The sequence below is a fragment of the Cricetulus griseus genome, chromosome 2 (genome assembly GCF_003668045.3).
Source record: "Cricetulus griseus strain 17A/GY chromosome 2, alternate assembly CriGri-PICRH-1.0, whole genome shotgun sequence".
NCBI classification, from domain to species: Eukaryota; Metazoa; Chordata; class Mammalia; order Rodentia; family Cricetidae; genus Cricetulus; species Cricetulus griseus.
In genome coordinates, this window is record NC_048595.1 from 58,710,192 (window position 1) to 58,723,284 (window position 13,093).

The 13,093-nt window shown below is 38.1% G+C and overlaps 1 long non-coding RNA gene across 8 annotated transcripts in view; it reads right to left on the reverse strand.

Moving 5' to 3' along the window:
• LOC103160605 overlaps window positions 1-13,093 on the reverse strand; it is a 151,398-nt gene that overhangs the window by 8,245 nt on the left and 130,060 nt on the right. For all 8 annotated transcript variants that reach the window (XR_004768207.1, XR_003482233.2, XR_004768202.1 and 5 more), the window contains one exon: window positions 404-493. This is a non-coding gene — a long non-coding RNA (uncharacterized LOC103160605). The remainder of the gene's footprint in view (window positions 1-403; window positions 494-13,093) is intronic.

The window sequence follows — 13,093 nt, forward strand, 5'->3', positions numbered from 1 at the left end:
CTACTTCTTTCCAAAATGGACCTATTGACTGATATTCCCATCCACAATATGTAAGGATTCCTTTTTATCCACATCTTTGCCAGCACTTACATTCTGGCTTTTTGATAGTAGCCGTTCTGACTGGAGTCAGATAATACTTCATGTAATTTTGATTATTATTTCCCTGGTGACTGATGATAGTACTTCAGATACTTTTTGAATATTTATAATTCTTCTTTGAAGACATCTCTAAATTCTTATGATTGTTATCTCAATTTGGCCAAAGATTTAGTTTCTAAAGTCTCTTTGTCCTAGTCCCTAGCAGTGAGATCTAGCATGATAGCTCAAGTTCTACCAGGAAGCCAATCCTCAGGGAAAGTGACAAGCCTACTGAAGCCATAGCTCCTTCAATTGGAACACTCACCAAATGAATATGAGAATACTTTCTTCTGGAGAATCTTTACTCTTCCAAATGCATAACATCATACTTTCGGATTTTCTTTTCTTCAGTAATCTTGGATAAACAACAACTAAATATTATATGTTAATGTAGTCATTAGCACAATTGACCTAATGCATGTTCTGTTTATTCTTTTGGTCTAGATTTGTATTTCACTTTAACAAGTAGTTAACATTCTAACTTCAAAGAATTCCCTTAACCACTTAGAACTTTCAATTTCTTTATCTTTAAGGGGAGAAAGCTATTAATAGGCTACAGAACTGTGGTGCCACAGATAATATTTACATGTACATTCATTAAGTCAACAAATAATAAGCTTCTTTGATTCTTATATGTCCTGGGCTCTACAGAAGCTTGCTCAGCCAAGATTATATTCCAAAAATATTATTATAGTATTCTCTACACAATGAACTGAATTGAGACTTGTCACTTGTTAGTTTCTTTGACTTATTTGTTTATTTATTTATTTAGTGTATTTATAATACTAAGGATTGAATCTAGGGACTTTCACATGCTCATCTAGCTCTCCACCACTGAACAATATATCAAATTATTTTTGAGACAATCTTGTTAAGTTGCCAAGACTAGTCACAAACCCCCTTTATATTCCAGGCAGGCCTTGAACTTGTAATCCTCCTGCCTCAACCTCCCATGTCGCTGAATTGACAGGTCTTTATCATGAGTCCTGGACTTTTATTTGTCTTAAAGAGTTTTGGCCATTATATTACATCTAGGAAGTCAAGCATCAGAATATTTTCCAGAACCTAGAAGACGGCACTCATATATACACATAGATGCACATCTACACATACACTTGAACACAGACATGGAAATGGCATTCATACATACACATGTGTGCACACCTACACACACACTTGAAAACAGACATACAAATTCAGATGCAGCAAAGATTTCAATAGCTAAATTCAACAGCTATCTTACAAACTTGATATAGGTTATATTTTGCCTCTAAATAGGTAAACAGAAAATCAGCCAAGAAAACTAGAAATTAAACTGAGGAAAGTAATTCATAATGAAAGCAGAAGTGTTCCAGGGAATGGAACACAAGCTCTTTCCCTCTTGCCATTTTGGTGTATGAATGACCTTGGAAAGACAGAAGGCTGAAGAGAAAAAACATTCATTGCTCAAGACTGTGAAATATTACAGGAAGTGACCTATCACGATATGTTCTGACATACACCTTTTAATATGTTTGGTTTTTATGTGCATGAGTATTCTCTATCTCTCTCTTTCTCTGTCTTTCTGTCTCTTTCTCTGTCTCTCTGTCTCTCTGTCTCTCTCTCTGTCTTTCTGTCTCTTTCTGTCTCTCTGTCTGTCTCTCTGTCTGTCTGCCTCTCTCTGTCTGTCTCTCTCTCTCTCTCTCTCTCTCTCTCTCTCTCTCTCTCTCTCTCTCTCTCTCTCTCTGTGTGTGTGTGTGTGTGTGTGTGTGTGTGTGTGTGTGTGTGTGACATATGTGCCTGGTGTCCATGCAGACCAGAAGAGCATGTCAGAAACCCTGGAACTGAGTTACAAGCTGTTATAAGCCCCCATGTGGGTGTTGGGGAAGATCCTGGGTTCTCTTTAAAAACAGCAAAGAGCTCTTAATCACTGAGCGATTTCTCCAGCCCCCACTACCTGTATTTTAAGCATAAAATCTCATTTATTTATATTATGAAAAAAGTATTTGTCCTAAGTAGAAGTAATAGACATTGCTGAAAGTTAATGATAGACAAGTTTCACATATTTTGTTGAGAGCACGGGCAAGAGCAAATTTAAAGAGAGAAAATATTTCACCTATCACAATGGCCACGACTTCCATCCAACTTTATCCTGTACATATAGTGGGAAAGTGGGGATCATTCTACATAGGTATTTTTAATACCATTTGCTAACTTTTGGTTTCATTAGGACAGATTTTACATACAAACACATACTATTTATATTTCATGATCTCTGGGAATTTAAAAATCTCTCACATTTAACACCTACTCCCTTTGTTACTACGTCGGGTTTAGAAATGACAACTTGGGGCAGAATAGAAACTGGAGAGTAAATGCAACAAAATAGAGCTTAAAATAAGTAGACAAAGACTTCCATTGACTGCTCTATGCCAAAGGAAAACAGAAACCAACTAAAAGCTTCCAGTAGCCATAGTTGAAACAACTTGAACAAAAAAAAAATATAAAATCATTGTATTATAGCTCAAAGGATAAAATAAACATCCACAATTATAAATTGATGTAAATTAGTGAGTAAATAAATGAAGTTTAAAAATCTTCCAGGACACATAGGGAAGGGCCTACGCCTGGCCCAGGATGATGTGGTAGACTTTGGGGAGACCCTTTTGAGGGCCTTACCCTGCCTGGGGAGTGGAAGGGGGGATAGCTAGGGGCAGGTGTGATGTTGGGGGAGAGGAGGGAGATGGAGAAGGGATTGACATGTGAAACAAGCTTGCTCCTAATTTGAACTAATAAAAGAATAATAAAAAAATCTTCCAGGTAGGAAGGTTTCAAATAACTTATATAAGTCCTCCTCCTTTGAGAAGGAGGTACATAAATCTTCATTCCTCAAATATGAACTCTCACAGATTTCTGTCAAACAGTCAATAGGGAAGCGAGGGGGAAAACCAGTAGATTTATCATGGAGAAACCTGGTAAACACTACCCCAGACAAATGGCCAAGGTCAACATTAGCAGTGATAAATCACCCTGATAGTATGTACCCTTGACTTGAGATCACAGCAATGACACTTCACCTCTGTGGTCGTTCTCCAAGTTGCTCAAAACCCCATGAGAAAAACAGCAGCCTAATTCTAACAGATAAGCATTTCTTAGAATGCCTGCCAATACTACCTAAACTGTTAAGCTTATCAAAAACAAAAGAAGCCAGAAAAACTGTCACCACCAAGAAGAAACTAAAACATGGCAGCTAAATACACTATGGTACCCTAAATGAGATCCAGAACAGAAAGGTGATATAATATATAACTTAAGAAAATTCCAACAAAATAGAGCCTTAGTTAATAATAATGTATCAGCATTAGTTAATTAACGTTTAAAAAACTTACAATATCAGTGAAATATATTGTATTAAGCAGGGTTCTCTAGAGAAGCAGAGAACCCTGCTGTATCATTGAAAGGACTATTAGATTGGCTTACATGTTAGAGTCAGGGTAGTTCAACAATTATCATGAATGCTCAAGATCAGGAAGCAAAGGACTCTATTCAGTCCAAAAAGCTAGATATCTCAGCAGTCCCAACTCGGCATCAAAAGCCTGAGAGGTCTCTGGAGAGTCATCACTATTGAGTCCAGATTTTAAGACTTCTTCCTCCACCTTCACCAAGCATCATTCCTTCATGTAACTGGTTTGTGCCTTTCGGTCCTGCTAAGTCCTGATCATATACACCACCCCCATTTGATGATGGGTTGCTTCTGTGCATTTCCCACTTATTGTTTGGTGCATCAGATAAAACTCATATCATGATGAAAATCTCAGATGGTGACTTGCTAGCTGTGCTAGTTAGTATGTGTCAGCTGACACACTATACTCACTTGGGAAGAGGGAACTTCAAATGAAGAATTGCCTCCATTGGAATTGCTTATGGACACATTTGCAGGGCATTTTCTTGATTAGAGATTGTTGTAGAGATTGTGGTCCTGCCTACTGTGAGTTGTGTCATCCTTGGCCATGTGGTCCTGGGTTGTGAATAAAAGCAAACTGGGCAACCTCTGGATAGCAAGTCAGTAAGCAGACATCCTTCATAGTCTCTGCTTCACTTCCCACTTCCAGTTCCTGCTTGAGTTCCTCCTCTGACTTCCGTCAGTGATGGATTATGACGTGGAATAGTAAGCCAAATAAACCATCTCTTCCCCAAGTTGTCTTTGATCACTGTTTTCAAAGCAGTAGAAAAGCAAGCAAGTACAGAAATTGATGTCAGAAAGTAGAGTATTTGCTGTGGTGCACCTGACCATGAAAAGGTTTATATGAAGGAATACAAATGTATATACACATAAAATTTTAAAGTTTTAATTTAAAAAGTTTTAAAGATACTGCTACATATCTTGTATTACTGACACCTAGGAATTTTACTGATGTAGAAGGCCACTGTTTTTTAATTATTATTGTTGTTGTTGGGCTTATTTCCTATTGTCTGAGACATAAACATTTAATCAACAAATCCAGACTTGTTGATTCAACAGCATAATATCATCAATGTAACAAACCAGTGTGAAACCATATGAAAGAGATATGTGATTGATACCCCTCAGAACTAACTTATGGCACAGGGCTGGAGAGCTAAAATACCCCTGAGGTGGGACAATAAAGGTATATTATTGGCCTTTCCAGGTGAAAACAGATTGCTTCATGTAGGACATACAGACATAGGTGGAGCAGGCAAGTATTTGCCAGATTAATAGCTATATACCAGGTACCAGGAAGTGTTTGAATCTGCTGAAAAATAAGCAAGAAACAGCAACAACAAACCACATCTGATACAGTACTTGCAATAAAAATCACCAGTGAATTAAGTTTACAATAATGAACTTTCATCATTCAAGAACTGTAAGTGTTCTGTATAGATCAAGTTGAATAAAATTCACTCTTTTTTCATCACTGTGACAAAATACCTGAAAAAAAAAGAACTAAAGGTTGAAGAAGTCATATGGGCTCACATTTCAGGGGCTACGGTCCATCACATGAATAATGTACAGTGACAATAACTTCTAACTTTGACAGATGAGCATGTGTGACAGCTGTTAAATCATACTAGAAGCATGGACATTCAGCTCAGTCACAGGCCTTCTGGGCTCAGGTCAACAACGCTTGAAGAAACCATAATCTCTTGGGGCCAGCAAGCCAGAGCTGATCTCTCATTTCAGGTAGATACCCAGCAGGTTCCCAGAGGGGTGAAGCCTTCCTGTGGATCTTAATGCTGCAGCTTCCTGCCTGTGAGCCCTGAAAGGCTCAGGGAGGATAAACAAATACAGCAATGTGGCAGGATACAGAATCAAATTGCACAAATCAATACCTTTTCTGTGCACTAACAACACACAGAGAGAGAGAGAGAGAGAGAGAGAGAGAGAGAGAGACAGAGACAGAGACAGAGACAGAGACAGAGACATAGAGAGAGACAGAAGAGAGATATCATGGACACACTCCCATCCACAATAAAACATAAATATAAATAAAACATCTATGAATAAACCTAACCAAGGAAGTGAAGGGCTTTAAACTTCTGAAAGAGATGGAGAAAGACACTAGAAAGCTGAAAATCATCCCATGCTCATGGATTGGTAGAATTAACATTGTGAAAATGACCATTTTACCAAGAGTTATTTACAGATTCAGTGCAATCCCAAACAAAATCTCCACAACATTCTTCACAGAAATAGAAAAAATCCTAAAGTTCATATGGAACCATAAAAGACTGAGCTAACCAAAACAATCCTAAATAAACAAACAAACAAACAAATAAATAAGAAGAAAAATTCTAGAGATATTTCCATTCCAGATTCTAAGATATATTACAGAGCCACTGTAATAGAAACAATGGTACTAGCTCCAAAACAGACATGCAAACTAATAGAATAAAATCAAATATCAAAACAAGTACATGGAACTTCAGCCATTTAGTATTTGACAAAGATACCTACAAAATATGTTGGAGTAAAGAAAGTTTCCTCAACAAATGGTTCTAAGAAAAATTAGATGTCCACAGGCAGAAGAATAAAATTAGACTCGTGTCTATCACCTTGCACAAAAAGTAACTCCAAATGGACCAAAGACATTAAACACTGAAACTTGTAGAAGCAAACATGTAGTATTCTACATGATATAGGTATAGGAAAGGACTTCTTGAATATGACTCCATTTGCCCAATGATTAAAGCCAATGACTGACAAGTGGAACTTCATAGAACTAAAATGCTTCTGCACAACTAAAGAAACAACCGGGTGATGAAGAAGCCCACAGAATGGGGGAGAGTCTTTGGCAGTCACACAACTGACAGAAGAATAATATTTAAAATATTAAAGAACTCTAACAACAGTCAAAAATGACCCATACAAAAAAAATCAACCTGGGATCTGAACAGAGTTCTCCAAAGAAGTAAGTGTGTGTGTGTGTGTGTGTGTGTGTGTGTGTGTGTGTGTGTGTGTAACAACAATTAATGAAAAAAAAAGAGGCCACAAGTTGAAAAAGAGTAAGGAGGGGTAAATGGAAGGGTTTGAAGGTAGAAAAGATGAAAAAATGATATTTATAATATCAAAAGTTAAAAGAAATAGTAAAAAGGGGAAATGGATATCCACTTGGCTTTGTCCTTTTCCAATTTTTAATCAGTCTGAGACTCAAGCCAATGGGATGCTACTCCCATTGATGAACAGTCACCTGTCAATCTTCTGAGGAAATATCACAATAGACAATTCATAAGTATGACTCACTAATACCTAAGTGTTTCTTAATCTAGTCGAGTTGATGCTCAAAATTAACCATCACAGTTCCACATCTTGTCAACTTGACACCCAAATACATCCCTTTAATTCTTACTATTTACCCTTGGCCTCACAAAAGCATATGTCCCTCTCACAATGCAATGTGAATTTATTCTGTCTCTCAGAGTCCCCAAAGTCCTTAACAGTTCCAATATTGTTCTAAAGTCCAAAGTGCAAAGTGTTTCATGTAAGTCTTAACTGTGAGCTACAATAAAACCAAAATGTAAATTATAAACTTGCAGTATTTGATGGTGAAGGGGAAACACTCTCATTATGTATGAAAGAAAGAAAGAAAGAAAGAAAGAAAGAAAGAAAGAAAGAAAGAAAGAGGAGAGGAGGAGGAGAAGAAAGAAGAAGAAGAAGAAGAAGAAGAAGAAGAAGAAGAAGAAGAAGAAGAAGAAGAAGAAGAAGAAGAAGAAGAAGAAGAAGAAAAAGAAGAAGAAAAAGAAGAAGAAGAAGAGCAATGAAGCATAGCAAGAAAAATAGAACTGAATCAAGACAAACTCTCAGTAGAGCAAACATCAAATTCTATTGATATGTTCCTGGAATTTGTGGACTTATTAATATATCATAGTTAGCACTACATTTCCAACTCAAGAGCCAGCAGCACAGGCAGTCTCTTTCTTGAGCCAGCTCTACTCCACTTGGTGCCTGAAGCTTTCTTCAGTGGGCATAGCATATTGTTAACAACCCCAATATGTTGGGCACCCCATTCTGACTTGGACTTCCCCTTCAGTGTTTCACAGAGAGCCCAGCTATGGTTTTCAAGCCAGATATGTGTCCCTGTTGTATGTTAACTGGCTTCTGAAGTTTTCAGGAACATTGCTGACAACTTTATAGTCCCTTATTTTTGCATCTTGCATGCTTGCAAAAATGGCAAAATGTGATGATGTCAACAAGTTCTGTAGGAATCTTGAGAAGAAGCCTAACACACTTAACCCACAGTGTCATTGGTTTTCTTTTCTTCTTCTTCTTCTTTTTTTTTTTTTGCATACCTTTGAACATGAGAGCACTTTAAGTAGCCATGCTTTGGCAAGATGCCCTGGAGACATTGTTTTCTCAGACATTTTCTCTCAAATAAATTTGCTCTGTTACACATTGAATAGGGTTAATGGTTGAAAATCTTACCTACAAGCAACTTTTTCTATTGTGTTAGTGCAAAGTCCTAGTTTCTCTTGAATGGTGCCAATATCAGAAATTACAGATACTTTTCCCATACCTGTTTTATCACTCTGACCATAATTTTAACTGTACTCATACTCCTTTCTTCAACAAACTGAGTGTTTTCATATCTTTCTACTCCTTTCCTGTTCTGAAGCTTACTATAAGCTTCACTAAGTGTATTGATCAATAACAGTATCACATCTTAAATGTTATGACACCTTGAAGCTTTTCCTCCATCAAACAAATTAATGTATCATTTTTGAATAAATCATGATGGGAGATGTCCTTCTGTATATATGTTTCTCTTATTGGTTGATGAATAAAACACTGACTGGCCAGGCAGGAAGTATAGTCAGGACTACCAGATGAGGAGAATGCTGGGAGAGGATGCAGAGAGAAGCTGCTAGAGAGATGCCATGATGCTGAAGGAGTAACATGCTGGATTATGGGTAAGCCACAGCCTCATGGTAATACATAGTTTAATAGAAATGGGTTAATAATTAAGAGAGAGCTAGCCAGTAATAAGCCTAAGCCATCAGCCAAGCAGTTTACAATTAATAAAAGTCTCTGTGTATTTATTTGGGACTAAAGGGCAGCAGGACTAGGTGGGACAGACACTCAGTCTACAAAAGCCCCATATGAATCTTTAGGAACTGGGTTGAATACAGCCAAAATCTTTGAGAGAATATAATATTAATGACCTCTGTCTCAGTTCATGAGCCTTTGTTAGTTTCTGAAGCCTCATGAATGGTTTTCATTACTGCATTTCTATCAGCATTCTAGTCATCCAAGACCTCATCAGATATACTAATTAACTTCTAGGACTTCAATAGCCTTCTCTTCCAAATTTTTCTACATTGCCTCTACATTGCCTATTCTGCAAGCCTGCAGAATAGTTTTGAAAACCTACAAACCACATGTATATAAAACCCTACTCCTGGTACCAATTTCCTATATTAGTTGCTTTTCTTTTTTATATGACCATTACATAACAATAAACAATTCAAGGAAGGAAGGATTTCCTTATATTCATGATTTGAGGATGTAGTCCATCATTGCAGAGACAACATAGAAGCTGAAGCAGCAGGAATGCATAACTGCTTAGTCACATCTTGATGGATCTGGAAGCACTGATGAGATGAGAAGTGGGGTTGAGCTATAAACTTGAAAGTCAATCTGCATTGCATAAATCTACTTTTTCCAGTTTGGCCTCATCTCTCAAATTTTCTACAACCTACCGAAATGGTGTTACCATGTGAGAACCAACTGTTCAAACAAATGACCCCATTGGGTACATTTTGCATCCAAATAATAACAGGTGTTAATAATAATGGTACCTAAGAGTGGGTTTATCAGAATTCTGTATACTATCTTTTTAATTATTTAGATTCAAACCATTCTTTAGAATATTTTTTTAGAAAAGCCAAGAGATGTCTAAGAGATATTTGAGAAAATAGCAATTCCTATACATTTTTAAATTTTCTTTGTCATTTATTAGCAAAATTTCTAAACTTTGAAAAGAATCAAGGAATTTGGGGGGTTGTTGCTGTCATTTTGTTTATTTGTCTTGCTTGGGGTTGGTTTGTTTGTTGAGACAGGGTCTCACTATCTAACTTTTCCTGACTTAGAATTCACTATGTAGACCAGGCTGACCTTCAATTCATAAAGATTCTCTTGCCTCTGCTTCCCAAGTGCTGAGATTAAAGGTGTATGCCACCACCACTTGGCTAAAAAGCGAGATTTATATGAATTAAACAGCACCAAGTTGTTGGGGTTGTTTGTTTGTATTTGTTTCAAAATCTCAAACAAAGCAGGAAAGGCAAAGAGGATACAACAAAAGAAAATTGACAATTATGAGTTCATGATGTTGTGCAGAAGAGAAGGTGAAAAGATGTAAGAGCCATAAGATAGAAAGAAGAGCTCCAGAATGCCATCTTCATTGTATAATACTGTAGTTCCAATAATGAACTCTCCTTGCCTACAATAAGCCTGAACAAGAGTGGGCCTGTCAACAGTCAAGCCTGGAAGAGAGAGAGCGCAAAGACTCTGTCTCTCCACATTGAAACAGTAGCCACTGGATGTCACTGCCATCAGCTGTGCAACACTGGTGAACCCTGTTGCTGTAAACCTAGTCAAGAGATGGTGGCTGGGCAGGTCATAGACCTTTGTGGGAAACCCACTACTATTGTTTTGCTAAATGGACCCATGGTCAAACAGTGGCGTGCTCAGTGATAATTGAGTCATCTATATCAGCCTCTCCAACACTAGGAGCATCAAGGAAGAGGGGATAGAAAGAATGGGAAGGCGTTAGACTGGAGAAGCATAATGTAAAAAGATTCATAAACACACTACAGTACGGTCACCAGCACTGGACCTGCACAAGATTGGGTGTGCCGATATTTCATCATGGAAGAGGAAAGGGTTCACGATGCCCCACCCCTCCCTGAGGGACTGCTGATGATTATGGTTGCTTCGGGAAGGGATGTCACTTTCTTCTGTGCTACACCCACTGGGAAGTTGCTCACACTCCAGTAAATAACCTCCCATACATGTTTATGCCAGCAACCACAATGGAACCCAGTGGGACACACACAGAGAGACAAATGAAAATGGGAAGGGACTTGATGGGAAGAAAAAGGGTTTTGGTGGACAAAAGAAGGATAAAAGAGGGTAATGAGGACTGAACTTGACCGAAATCCATTACATGCTTCTCTCCTCTCTGTCTCTGTCTCTCTGTCTCTCTGTCTCTCTGTCTCTCTCTCTCTGTCTCTGTCTCTCTGTGTGTGTGTGTTTGTATACATTTATATGAAATTGTCAAAAACTAAAAAAGCCTTAGATATACATTAATAACATATGAACAATTTAAATTTAGAAAAATTATGCATGTGATCTATGTGTAGGTGATTCTCATGTGTGGTTATTTTATAAACACATATACATCTGGCTCTATACAACAGAGGATCTAGTAGTTTCAGAAGGCAATACTACTGAGCGACAAATGTGTGTGTGTGTGTGTGTGTGTAATGTATGTAATGAGGGCCTTTAAAATGTTGCTCACATGTGACTCTAACATTCTATCATAGGGATTTACAAACCGTTTGTGTAAACGGCCAGAGAGTAAATATTTTAGTTTTGCGAGGCTGCATAGCCTCTGTTGAAAGCACTCATTCAGCTGAATTTGCAAATATGTAAGTGTAGCTGTGCTCCAAAAAAACAGGCAAGAGGCCAAGTTGTGCCACTGAGTCATATGTTCAATCTCTGAATAGAATAACAAAACCAAAGAAAATGAAGAAAACAGAATTGCACATACTGTATGTTCTTAACTACACAAAAGTATTATAGAGAAAAATGCTACAGGAAAAAATTAAATAACAATATCTTTTCATTTAATAAAGGACTTTTTATCCTTCATTTTTCCTGCACTTACACTTTTTTCGGGGGGTTGGTTTTTTGAGACACGGTTTCTCTGTATTGCTTTGGAGGCTGTCCTGGAACTCACTCTGTAAACCAGGCTGACCTCGAACTCACAGATATCCTCCTGCCTCTGCCTCCCGAGTGTGCCACCAATGCCAAGCTCTGAACTTACGCTTTTTTGAATGTATTAAAAGTTAGGAGGTGAAATAGTGCTGGCACAATTGGATTCGGACATAAAAAATAAAAAATAAAAAATAAAAAGTTAGGAGGTGGTCACAACTACCTGGGAGGTAGAGTCAACTTGAGCAACATAAAGAACCCTGTCATTAACAGCAATAGTATAAAGAATGTGAAGAGAAAGAAGAGAGGAAGCAGGAGGAAAGTACAAAGAGTGGAGGGGGGAAGAGAAAGAAATATCTGTGCTGTTGTGAGCAAGCCTGAGATTCCCAGGCCCCCTTAAGGTTTGAAAATACTCTTATGTTGTATTTATGTAAATTCAGGAAAACACTTGTTACCTCCTTTCCAGTTCTCATTTTTTAAAAAATAGATATACTTAACATTCAGAAATGGCATTTTGGGACAGTTTTTAAAATCAACTCAGATTGTTTGTGACTAGGGAAGTGCTTCAGTTTGTCCAGGGCTCTGGGGCTTCTTGTGAAGATCCCCCAAAGCCACAGGACTGGAAAATGTGGCTGCCTTTTCTAAAGCTCTTTTTAATGACTCATGTTCTTAATAGCCTCTGTTCAAGTGACAAAAGAACCACTGTTGTTAGGAGGGATGTGCAGTACATTACACAAGTTTACCCTGGCAAGCCACTGGGGCTGAGCTGCAAGCCTGTGTCAGCACTTTTAGGTCCCACTAATAGAAATACAGATGGACATGTGAGCCGCTGGAGCATTGCACAGGGCCAATCAAAACATGGAAAACAAAGGCCTTTATCAGATCCATACTGACCACAGCTCCCTAAGGTGTTGCTACAGTCATATTCCTCTCTTAACTTTCCATATACAAAATACCTCTCACCTGAGAGAAACCAGATTTCACTGACAGCCTGGGGTCCAAGTTTGTTGTTTTGCTGAGTATGTAATTACCCCCTTGGGGAAAAGGGAAATGAAGCCTTTTTCAGTCTTTCTCTTGGAACTTAAAAAACAACCCAATAGCTCTGAACGCACAGGATGCAAATAAAAGACAGGGGCAACAATTGGGCTGATACTGAGGGAGTGTGGGAATATGAAAGTGCTGTCTGAGACTCTTCCAAGAGAGAAACTATTTTTCCTGAAGCATGCACTCATCTTTACTGTCACTAAATGAGTCTTCCTCGTATGCAACATAAAGGTGGCTGTCTCCTTATCTTTAGCCCATACTATCTCCCTCAGAAGGACAGCATGCGCTCATAAGAGGATGTCGACTCCCAGTTTAACTTATTTTTGCTCTTGCTGAAGGAGAGGTGTGTGTGTGTGTGTGTGTGTGTGTGTGTGTGTGTGTGTGTGTGTAACACTTTGTGGAATACTTATTAGAAACAAATAATAATTTAGCTGAAAAACTGGATGACCAGTGTGACTGGGTATGCTCTACTTCTGACTC